At 39.0% G+C, this 10,766-nt stretch overlaps 1 protein-coding gene across 1 annotated transcript in view; it reads left to right on the forward strand.

The window, feature by feature from the left end:
* Ush2a (usherin) overlaps positions 1-10,766 on the forward strand; it is a 678,059-nt gene that overhangs the window by 386,340 nt on the left and 280,953 nt on the right. The window lies entirely within an intron of this gene.

Below are 10,766 nucleotides of genomic sequence, written 5' to 3' on the forward strand. Positions count from 1 at the left end.
CACCAAGTTTCATTCTGTAGAGGCCATCGCTTGGGCCTCACAGGGAAGAGTAAGATGGCCTGGATCTCACAGGTAAAGTTCCTCAGCTTCACAGGGATGTCAGACTTGTCTTTAGCAACCTGCCAGGCTAAAAATAGGATCCCACAGCATCCTGCGCGTGCATTCCTCCTAATAGGAGGTAGTGGGAACACATTTTCGTATGGTTAAAATCTATTTGCAGTTCCTTTTCTGTGAACTCTGTTTTCCTGTGTGTGTGTGTGTGTGTGTGTGTGTGTGTGTGTGTGTGCTGCAAGAGCTCCTTACAGATTAGAAAAATCTGAAATATTAGTACCAAGTCTTCCTTTGTTATTGTTTTTTCTAGCACTGTAATGCATTCTATAAAATATTTCATTCAATCCATCTAAAATTTATAGTTATATATTTTATAAGGTATAGGTCAATTGTATTTTTTCCCAGAATATATCCCATTGTTTCAAAGGCATATATAAAATAATCCATGTTGTTTCCCACTGGTTTAAAAAGATACTGAATTTCTAACTTCACCTGTATGCCTGTATAGCTCTTTACATTTGTTTAAATTATCATAGTATTTTAATTATTAGAGGTATAATCCCTTTTAGGTCTTGTCTCATTTATTTTATCTCATTTTCCTACTTATTCTGCCTTATTTTCTTTCAAATAATGTTTATAGATTCCTTCCAGAAATCCTGATTCTATTTTTATAAGCACAGAAACAGTTGTATGGATAATTTAGATAGAATAATTAGATAATTTAGGTGGAATTAATATCTTTATGAGTTGGGTTTTCTAATCAATAACATGATTATTCTTTCTATTTATCTTCTGCAGCTCTCAAGAGCTCAAAGCCTTCTTCATATAGATCTTAAGCATTTTTGTAAAGTTTATTTGATACTATAATTCTGTGTAATTATAAATTATTAAACATGCATCTATATAATTAGTATTAATAATTAACTTAAAAGAGCTCTTTCAAAAATATACATAAACTTTGCTCTCAGATACTCATCTTCAGAAAGCCACACTTCCAAATGTTTATACCTTCCTGTCTATCAGCTGATTTTCCCTCCACCGGCTGCAGACACACGTGGTTGTTTTGTTATTAGGTGTATTTTCTTCTTCCCCATAGCACAGAAAATTTTCCAGGTATAACATAATAACTTGATTCTTAGATTGTCAGCTAGTTTGTTTGTTTGTTTGTTTGTTTGTTTTGGTTTTTTGAGACAGGGTCTCACTATGTAGTTGAGACTGACCTGGAACTCTCTATGTAGCCCAGGCTGGTCTCGAACTCACAGCGATCCTCCTGCCTCAGACTCCCGAGTGCAGGGATTACAGGAGTGCACCACCACGCCTGGCTTGTCTGCTAGTTTTTAATAAACTGAATCTGAGATGTATAAAACAGCATGGAAGGATCTCAGCCCTCTTAGAATTTGCAACCTGAGAAGATGAAACAGGTGAACCAGACTGGTCATCTATACACACTTGAGGCCTCACAGAAAGCAGGCTGTAACAGTGGAACAGATACGATTGGGAGAGACTTTGGGAGGTCCGGGCCTTCTTTGTTTGAATTACAAATTACAATGATTTGAGTTCCCAAACCGAGTGAGAGAACAACGGAACAAACACAGACAATGTGAATGACAGAAGTGAGTAGATCCACCACACCACCCTGGGATGGATGGGGAGACCCTTCCTGCCACTTCCTGATCTTGTCTGCTTATAGCAAGGATGGCCACTTCCTTGTGAGGGTCCCCCCACCTCCAAGCAGCACCCAGATATGCGGACCGTGTGAGGAGATGAGCTCTTCCAGAGCCCAGTCACTGACCTGCCTGAGATCTCTGCCTCCTTCCCCTCACAAGCAGACACCTCCTTACCTGGGCAGGTGAGCAGTCAGCACCCAGCCACCAGCAGTCGTCAGTAGTTTGCCTCTTCGTTTGTACTATTGGACAATTGGAATTACAGCTGACAGGCTTATCATAGCTCCATGGCCACTTAATGTGCATTCTTTTAAAGAATATAAATGTGTTACTTTGGGGATAAAACTAAAATAATTTATGGCATAGCAGTAGAAAATAGCCTTCCTCGAGACTAGTTTTAAAATTATACATTGTTTAATTTACTTATCCAGGCACATGGAAAAGGCTGTGCTGAGAATGTACATGTATGTAGTTATTTTGTAAAGTTTCAAAACTGTGTTTTCAACTACAGGTGTATAAAATCCTCCAGTAGTAGGAACTAAAATAGAAAATCACCTGGTGGATATAAAAAGAAACATCTTGAGTTCCCACAGAACACTTGCTACAAATGCCCCTCTCCTTGCTCCTGGCCTCCCTAGATTCTTCACACCGATGCTGTTCTTAGTAGACGACACAATGTCCTAGGGTAGGCATCCTGCTTTGTTAAGTGGTTGTTGCAGAGTCTCCTGTGAACTGTTGAATCCTTCATCCTCCTGCCTTTTGAATGAATTGGGACGTGATCTGCCCTGCTTGATAGCCTGACACTGTTTTGCGTCTCCACGTCCAACACGGAGCGCAAGGGTTGTGCTAACTGCTGAGCCCTTGCTGTGCCGTTAACTTTCACTTGCTCTGAAGAGCGGCCGTGCAGTTTAGGTTTTGTCTGCAAATCCCGCTTTCTTCTAATCTCTTATTCTGTGTTGTGGCACAGAATAAAGGTATTTATTGGAGTAAGGAGAATGAGGGTTATTGATTTTAAAAACAGGTAAATGCACATGACCCTTTCTGCATGTGCAAAGGAAAAGATTTTATGGTTAAAAAAAAAAGCAGACTGATGAAATCAGATGGGGAAAGCAGTCACTTTAGGGATCTCTGAAAATTCTTCTTCCTGAACCTTGTGAGGTACAACGTTTATGACTGAAGTGATTTTATACAGAAAACATGGAACCTCCACCCAGGAATTCGAAAAGGTGGGGTGGGAAGAGAGGAAAGGGAAGAAAGAACAGCTTAGGAAATTAGCATTGATCATATGCTTACCTTGCTCTTGGGAACCAGTGGGCCTAAGTAAAAACAAAAAGCACGAAAGTGATTTGCTTCAAAGACTTGCTTAAAAATGGAAATTTGAAAATAATACAGATATTGTCTCTGATGTGTGGTTACATTACGAATGGCTTATCCCATTTTCCCTATTTTATGAATTAAGTTTTTAAATTTCCTACATCAAATATAATTTCCCAGCAAATTTAAAAAAATAGCTGGTGAGAGCAGATCATTTCCAAGCAAAATAATTTGGTATGATCACACTGAAAATAAAAAGATATTGTAGGAGTGAGCCAGAAGATTTTAAGCAGCAGTGTACAGAAGAAGAAAAGGACATCTTCTCCTAAGTCTTCCATGAGTATGCACGGAAACTTTTGGGAACTCATGTACGTGGCTCTGTTTCTCACGCTTTGCATGCTTTTCCTCCTCCAGTAACTGCTGGTGGAAATCAAAGGAGGATACAGTGCAACAAACAAGAGAACTAAACCAGGGTGGTCAGAGAAACAAAGGGGACGATTTATACCAGAGGAAGAAAGACAGAGTTAGGGAAATACTGAAGAGTAGGGAGTAGAAGCTGACACCACACGGGGAGCATTGGCAGGGGTGGGGTCCTTGAAGACCCCATAGGGCTGGACCAGGCGGAAAGCCAGGGGGGTGTGGAAAGCCATGGGATGGTGCACCCGTCCCATCCCATCCTCTGCGCATGGACCATTCCCTCCTGTAAGGGAGCCTACTTGTTCGTCTCCATCTACAACCAATGGCAGATAAAGAGGAATCCAAAGTGCACAGGGGACACAGTGTTGCTGGGTGCAAACCGAAATGCCTACTTTTAAGGACCCTAAAATCCCACCACCCCGAGCAGGCTCATTTTGTCCAGAGGCTGGATGTCCCCAGAGGGTTTGAGTGTCAACACGGCCAAAATAGTCAAATGCTGTAAATCTCCGGAGAATCTTGAAGCAAACAAGCAAGAAAATGCAGTCCATCTTTCAAGGTTACCTGGAGGAATCAAAAGACCTTTGCCCAGAACCTTGTTCTCTCAATGCCCCCCGCAAAAAATAAACTGTGCTTAATAAATTTGCGAGAGGAAAGAAAGATGCCGATGCATTAATTTACTTAGGAAGGGAAAGAAAATAATTCGACATGGAAAGCTCTTAAGACTTCCAAGGAGTCTGTGGGCAGGAGAATGCTGTTGGGGAAGGGACAGCTTTGTTTTATAGTCCCCGGCGTCTGTGTTTTAGTGTGCAGGGAGCTGTGCACTCTCCGAGCTGCCTGACATGCCAGGCCGTATATCTGACACACCGGGCCTCGGGAGAGTCGCCGGTGGGGGAATTGTCCCCGCGATGCAGTACAGCTTGTAAGTGGCAATCCCGTCGGAGAACTTTGTAGTTGCTTGTCAGTCCGTGGGAAGATAAAAGAGGCAGCTTCTTTTCAAGCAATTTGAATTCATTTCCCCGTAATGAGTTAGAGGGTCAGACAGCAGGAGTGAGCTCACTGAGATCTTGCAAAGTGTGCTTCCTGAGAGGAGAGAGCCTGGCGAGGGTGTGTAAAACTGTGCAGCATCTTGCTAGCTCGCTGCAGCAGCGGAACCTCGCCTGTCCTTGGGTCACCTCTTCTTAGGACCACTTGCTCAGGTCTGTGTGTTTAGAATGGCAGGTCAAAGGGTATTCGGCTTATTTCATTTAAAAAAAAAAAAAAACTTCATTGTCTGAACACCAAGAGTCAGGGAACCAGGGGAGCAGCAGGTGATGTTCTTACATCAAGCACTGACCTGTTAGAGATGTTGTTCTTCTGTATTTGTCAAATGATGCAATCAGCGAGCTTATGGTTTACTGTAGGCACAGGGACGTGAAAAAATTGGAATTTGTGCTGTGGTATGGAGTTCCTTTGGTTACAGACAACGGGCCTAACCATTTCAGACATTATTTGTAAATCAGTGCAAGAAATGGCGTGATGACCAAAATGTTCTTGGGTTCGAGGTGAGCATTAATCTGAGAAGCAAAAGTCTCTTGTGCAAAAACTGAGAAATTACTGTCGTTGTATCTTTGCATGCAGTTCTACCACATTTCTAGAAGAATACACACAAACAGTATAAACACACAGAAAATGAATATTTTATCTGGATTAAAAGAATTGTCGAATTGCTAGAGAAGATATGAATGGGTAGTAAGATAGACAGCATCTTAAACATTTGGCTATAGAACATATACCCCTACTCGCTGAATGTATTGGCACTTTGGATTGTATATCATGTCACGGCCAATAAAGCTATAGAAATGTGTAATTAGGACATACTCTTCCACAAGAATGGAGTTAAGCATTAATTTATCAAACTTATTTAAGGACTCATCTGTTCTCCACACTCACGCAGCAGCTTATTGAGTTTATGTCTGATACCTAATTGGCTATTTTCTTGACATAATGAGCAGCACATACTCTACCCCGCAGTGTCTGCAGAAACACCGCAGCGTTGGTGACACGCAAGTCCTAACCGGACGCTGGGCCCCGCCTCTCGGGGCGCAGCCTGCAGAGCACATGTGGGTGCAGGATTCGGGGTCCTCCAGCCTCACATTCATGTTCCCAACTCTGCAGAGCGATTGAGGAGTCTCCCAAAGCTCCCGCCCTTGGACAGAGAAGGGGAGGAGATCAGCAGATCGCCCCAACTGTATCTTTGGCTTTGGAAACATTTTGCACAATTGAAAAGCTAACATTGCTTTTTGTGAAATAGAGGTATTTACAGCCTTTAAAACTATTCAAAACGTGTTTTAGGTGTTTGTGGTACACACCTGGCGAGCGGGCCATGGAGAAGCTACCTAGGAAGTAAATACACTTGGAGTCCGTAGCGTTCACTAACAGCCAACCGAGAACTAATACTTCCTATTGGTATGAAGTTCTTATGATTGGTGAAAACTTTGCTACATTATTAGCAGTTTAGAATCTAAGAATCCTTGTGAACTGTTTAGGCAAAAACGACTTTTCTATAGTTTTCAAAGAATTTAGATGTTTAAAATATATGTATATATTACTAGCCACGTACTTTGGGGTAGACATCAAAAGGAGTTCTGTACCCGAGGAGCAGAAATCTGAGATCAAGAAGTAAATTGAGACTTACATTTTAAATTCAGGGAAGATTTAGAAGACTCTGTTTTTTCATATATTCATTAATTTATTCCACAACAACCATGAATCTAGCTTTTTTTATGAGGCCAGACAAATACGACAAGTAAAGTACTAAGGTTACAACAGTGAATAAAGGGAACATAGTCCTCCACCGGAAAGGGGTGGGATTCACAGCAAAGCTAGAAGTTAACCAAGTAATCAAATGAAAATATAAAACGGCAAGCTTTAATTTACAGTGAAAGAACATATCAGGGAACTACTGGAGGAAAAGGGACTTAATGTCAGTAAGAGGGGTCAGATGAAGTCTCCACGGTCCGATGGTGCTCAGGGCACCTGGGACAGCTGAGTCTGTACCAGCTGAGAGAAGAGTAAAGGAAAAGAGGACTCCAAATGGTGGGAAGACCGAGAGGATGAAGGACAGAGGCGTGCCCAGGACGGAGTGGAAGGCGCAGGGCCAGGCGGGCGAGAGGCTACTGTTTCAGCATCAGGCAGCTGATCTGAAAGACCTGGGTGTGGAGTTGCCATAACTATCGAGAATCGTCAGCCTTTCTGCATCGCTGCACAGATCTTACTTAGATTTAGTAATTATAACTTACTAGATTGGTTTAGGCTTATTTCCCTTCAGGGAGTTTTCCTAAAATGACACCAAACATGATAAACATGTTTTATTTTCATTTGGATATGTTATGTTTTTTCCTGTGGAGGTTGTGCGTGTGTGTGTGTGTGTGTGTGTGTGTGTGTGTGTTTGAACAAATGCATATTTAAAAGTATTTGTGATCTACAGAAATAAAAAATAAAAGTATTTGCAATCTTACTAAACACATTTCTTGGATTCTACTTTATATATTTAACATCATATGACTATAAAAACATCATCATAATATAGGTAATAGTGAATTCACCAAAAGTAGTAACCATCCTTTTTGGGGGGTTATTTTGGTTTGTTATTTTAGTACTAAATATTAATTATTAACATAACTTTTGCATATTTGTTTATTCTATATAGTTAAGTGGATTGTTCTATTAAACACTAGCAATATCTTTCAAGACTCTTGATACATAGTAACAAAATGTTTTCAAGAAAGGTCACGCTAATTTGCATGCTTCCTAACAAGACACTGGATGAATATGTTCACCTGGCCACACTGTGTTAATTTGATAAGTGAAAATGGTAGGTTCCTTTAATTTGCATTTCTTTTATTCTGGTTGAATTCAAGCATTTTCATATGCCTGCTCTTTGGTCATTTGTCTTTCTTATTTGTACTCTCACATTCTTTGCCCAGAATATATTAGATGTTTTAAAATTTGATTTGATATTTATGGCAGATCTAATATTGTGAGTAGTAATTAATAGTCATTATAATTTAAAATGTCTTATCCACTTTGTCTTTTTATTTTGTTTTTGAGCTGGTAAGTAGTGCTTTCTAATTTTTGACAGTTAAACCTTTGCATGCTTATATTTGTACAAAATATTTTCTCCATCCAGAGAAAACATGTGTGTTGTTCTATTTTACAAAATACATCAGAGATTTAAGTTTATAATAATAATAATAATAATATCTGCTTCTCAGTTATTTATTTCACTTTGTATTTGTCTCTCTGAATTATTGCTATTTTTGACTCAGTCTTTGTGCTTTCTACATATATTTTTTAAGTATCTTTGTATCTTTAGGTAAAGTTACTAATCTTCCCTTCAAGCCTATTATTGGTTTTTATTAAAAGGTGTTGTTCACCTCATATGTGTACTCTTTGAAGTGAGCATTAGATATAGTTGAAAAAACTTGCCATTCATTATTAACGGACCTTCCTTATGAATTAATTTGTGACAAATTGTGTCTTCAGATATTTACCGTCTGGCAAGGTGTGATGGTTTCATTTATTTAAGCATTTTATATCTCACAATAAAATTTTCTGTTTTCTTTATAAAGACCTAATATTTCTAGATATACTACATAGTTTTGTAATTATGATTACATTCATTTATTTTTATTATGAATTCTAAGAGAATCACTAGCATCACCTCAGTGTTTTAAGAATATGCCATTTCCATCGGCAAGTTCTTTCTTTACTTTTTTATTCATTAAGCTTATGGGCACATTTTAAGTATGCAATACGATGCTATTCTTTAAATGTAGATAAATTTTGGAGTTAATAATTTCTCCACCTTCACAAAGGCAGAAAATACACAATTTCTTACACCGGCAGAGCCTGCGTCTGGCCCAGTCAGTTGTGAGGACTTGGCTGAAAGAACACATTAATGCACAGGGTGAGCACTTTTACTTTTAAGAAAAAGACCTCTAATTCAAACCAACCCGCACAATTTGATTATTTTAAATAAGGCCCAACCAAACTCTGACTAATTATTAGCTTCTAGTAATTCACCGAGATCATGAAATTGAACTTATAAAGTAAATGTGAGAGATTTAAAATATCCATAGCCACACATATCTGTTGAGAAGCCTGACAATTCCCCCTCAGGAAAATTTATAAAGAAACAATCAGAAGACAGACACACAAAAATATGTGTAAAATAATGTCCCTGATGCTTGAGAGAGCAAAAATCTGCGTGGAGGAGGAGATGTGTTCCAAAGAGTCTGGCTGCATGCACTGAACACATTTGTGATGAATGATGGAGTATGCAGATACGTATTTATTGATAAAGTATATTTATATAATTAGAGCTTCAAAATGCTACCATAAAATTCCAGAACTGTGAGGTATGACAGTAGGTTGTACATAGAAATGCAGATACGGAAATACATCTGCAAACGAGTATCAAATGACATGCATCAAAATATTAAGGCTAGAGTGAAAATTATCTTGAGGTTGTTGAGGACTTTGGCTTTTCTTTTCAGCCACTGTTACTCTCCTTAACTTTTTAGTGATCAAACATTTCTTTGGGATCACAAAATGAAGGAATGTATGAAACCAAAAGGGAGAAAAAAGGAAGTGGTAATTTGTAGTGTGTTTCACTTTATAGAAAAACTATTAGAAGATTTTAGGAAAGCTGCCTTAAAACCTCCAAACTTTCATGAGAACTTGGGAGCATAAGACTAGAATTCATTATGTGAGAGATGTGAAGAGATCTTAGGGTTCAGTTTCTTTCTGAAGCCCAACCGACCGCCATTATTGTTTATTAACATCTTGCTCTTGTTTGAGTCCCTTAAACCTAAAGTGGTTCACTTTCAGTTTTCCCAATAATTTATTCCTTTATGATAATAGAGTTTCTTATTATCTTTTTTGATTTGCACGCTGTTTCCTGTTTAATGATTTACTCTGCCTGGCATATGGGTGAAAGTTATCACACTAGAAAAATTATTATGCTATAATAATTACGGAACCATCAAACTGAATTAAATTATGTTTCATTGTAAATAGTCAAATGTATTAATTTTTTTAAAAGCCTTTTTATGCCACTGAGGATGAAGCTACCTTCATGTACTTTCATTAAACACTGTGACAGTATGAGTCACGTGGTGCGAACTGGTAACAAATCAACTCACTCCTTAAAGCACCCCTTCCCGGGGTTGGGTCTGAAATCAGGTTCCTCCAGACCATGAATTAAATCAAGGGTATTGAACAGAATCTGTCATTCTGTGAATAAAAGTTTCCCCCTTATACTGTGTGGACCTTAGGAGGCAAATCTTGGAACAATGAAATGTGGTATCCTTGGTTTAAGATAGAAATGAACCTGCCTTTTAAGTGTGCATTCTAATTTTGTCCTTAACATGTCAGCACAGCCGTGCCCGGCAGAAATACAGCTGTCCTGTGTAACTTCCAATGTCCACATTAAAGAAAGTAAAAGCAAACAGTTGAAATTTAGTAGCATATCCAAGAAAAGTCACTTCAATAGATCATAAACATCTTAAAGTGAATAATGAGAGAATACGGTATTTTTGACACTAACTCCAGTGTGTGTATTTTATATTCATGGTGTTCCTCATTGCGCTTTTACTTTGTTGATGTATTTTTATTAGTGCACGTTTGTGCTTCGTAACGATCACATTTATCAGGAGGTACGGGTACGCAACGCATCGCAATTACCTTCATCACCTCCTCCGCCCTCCCTTCTCCACTCCCTCCATCTCTTCGTCCCCTTCTCCTTTGGGAAAGCTCCATTTCCATGTTTTCTTCAATTCTCTTTTTTTTCTCCATCCCTCCTCCCCCATCTGTTTTTTCCTTTCCCCTGGGAGAAAAGATTTCCCTCCTTCTTAGTTTTTATTTTGCGCTTTATTTGTACGTTGGGTTTCTCATACTCAGATCATCCTTTTTCTCAGATGTGCTGAATCTGTAGTTAGATTTCCCAAAGTTTTTAGCTGAGAAGAGATTCACATACACAGCTATTCCCAACATACTTCAGAGTTTCCCAGTATTGCATCGAGTATCAGTTTTAGACTTAAATTAGTTGAGATTAAATTAGAAGGTCACACGGGTCACCTATCAAGAGCTGCACGGGACTGGTGGGTACTGGCTCTGTGTAGACACCGTGGGTGCAGTGCACACATATCACAGGCTACATCAGTGAAAAAAGCCAAAAGTCAAAAGACAAACACTTCGAATGTAATGTCCACTAGATTCCAAGGAACATAAGATGACTTATTTTTGTTCATTACATAAAATGTTTGGCTGAATTGATAG

Source organism: Fukomys damarensis, unplaced genomic scaffold, assembly GCF_012274545.1.
Source record: "Fukomys damarensis isolate Sample0158 unplaced genomic scaffold, DMR_v1.0_HiC HiC_scaffold_11, whole genome shotgun sequence".
NCBI classification, from domain to species: domain Eukaryota; kingdom Metazoa; phylum Chordata; class Mammalia; order Rodentia; family Bathyergidae; genus Fukomys; species Fukomys damarensis.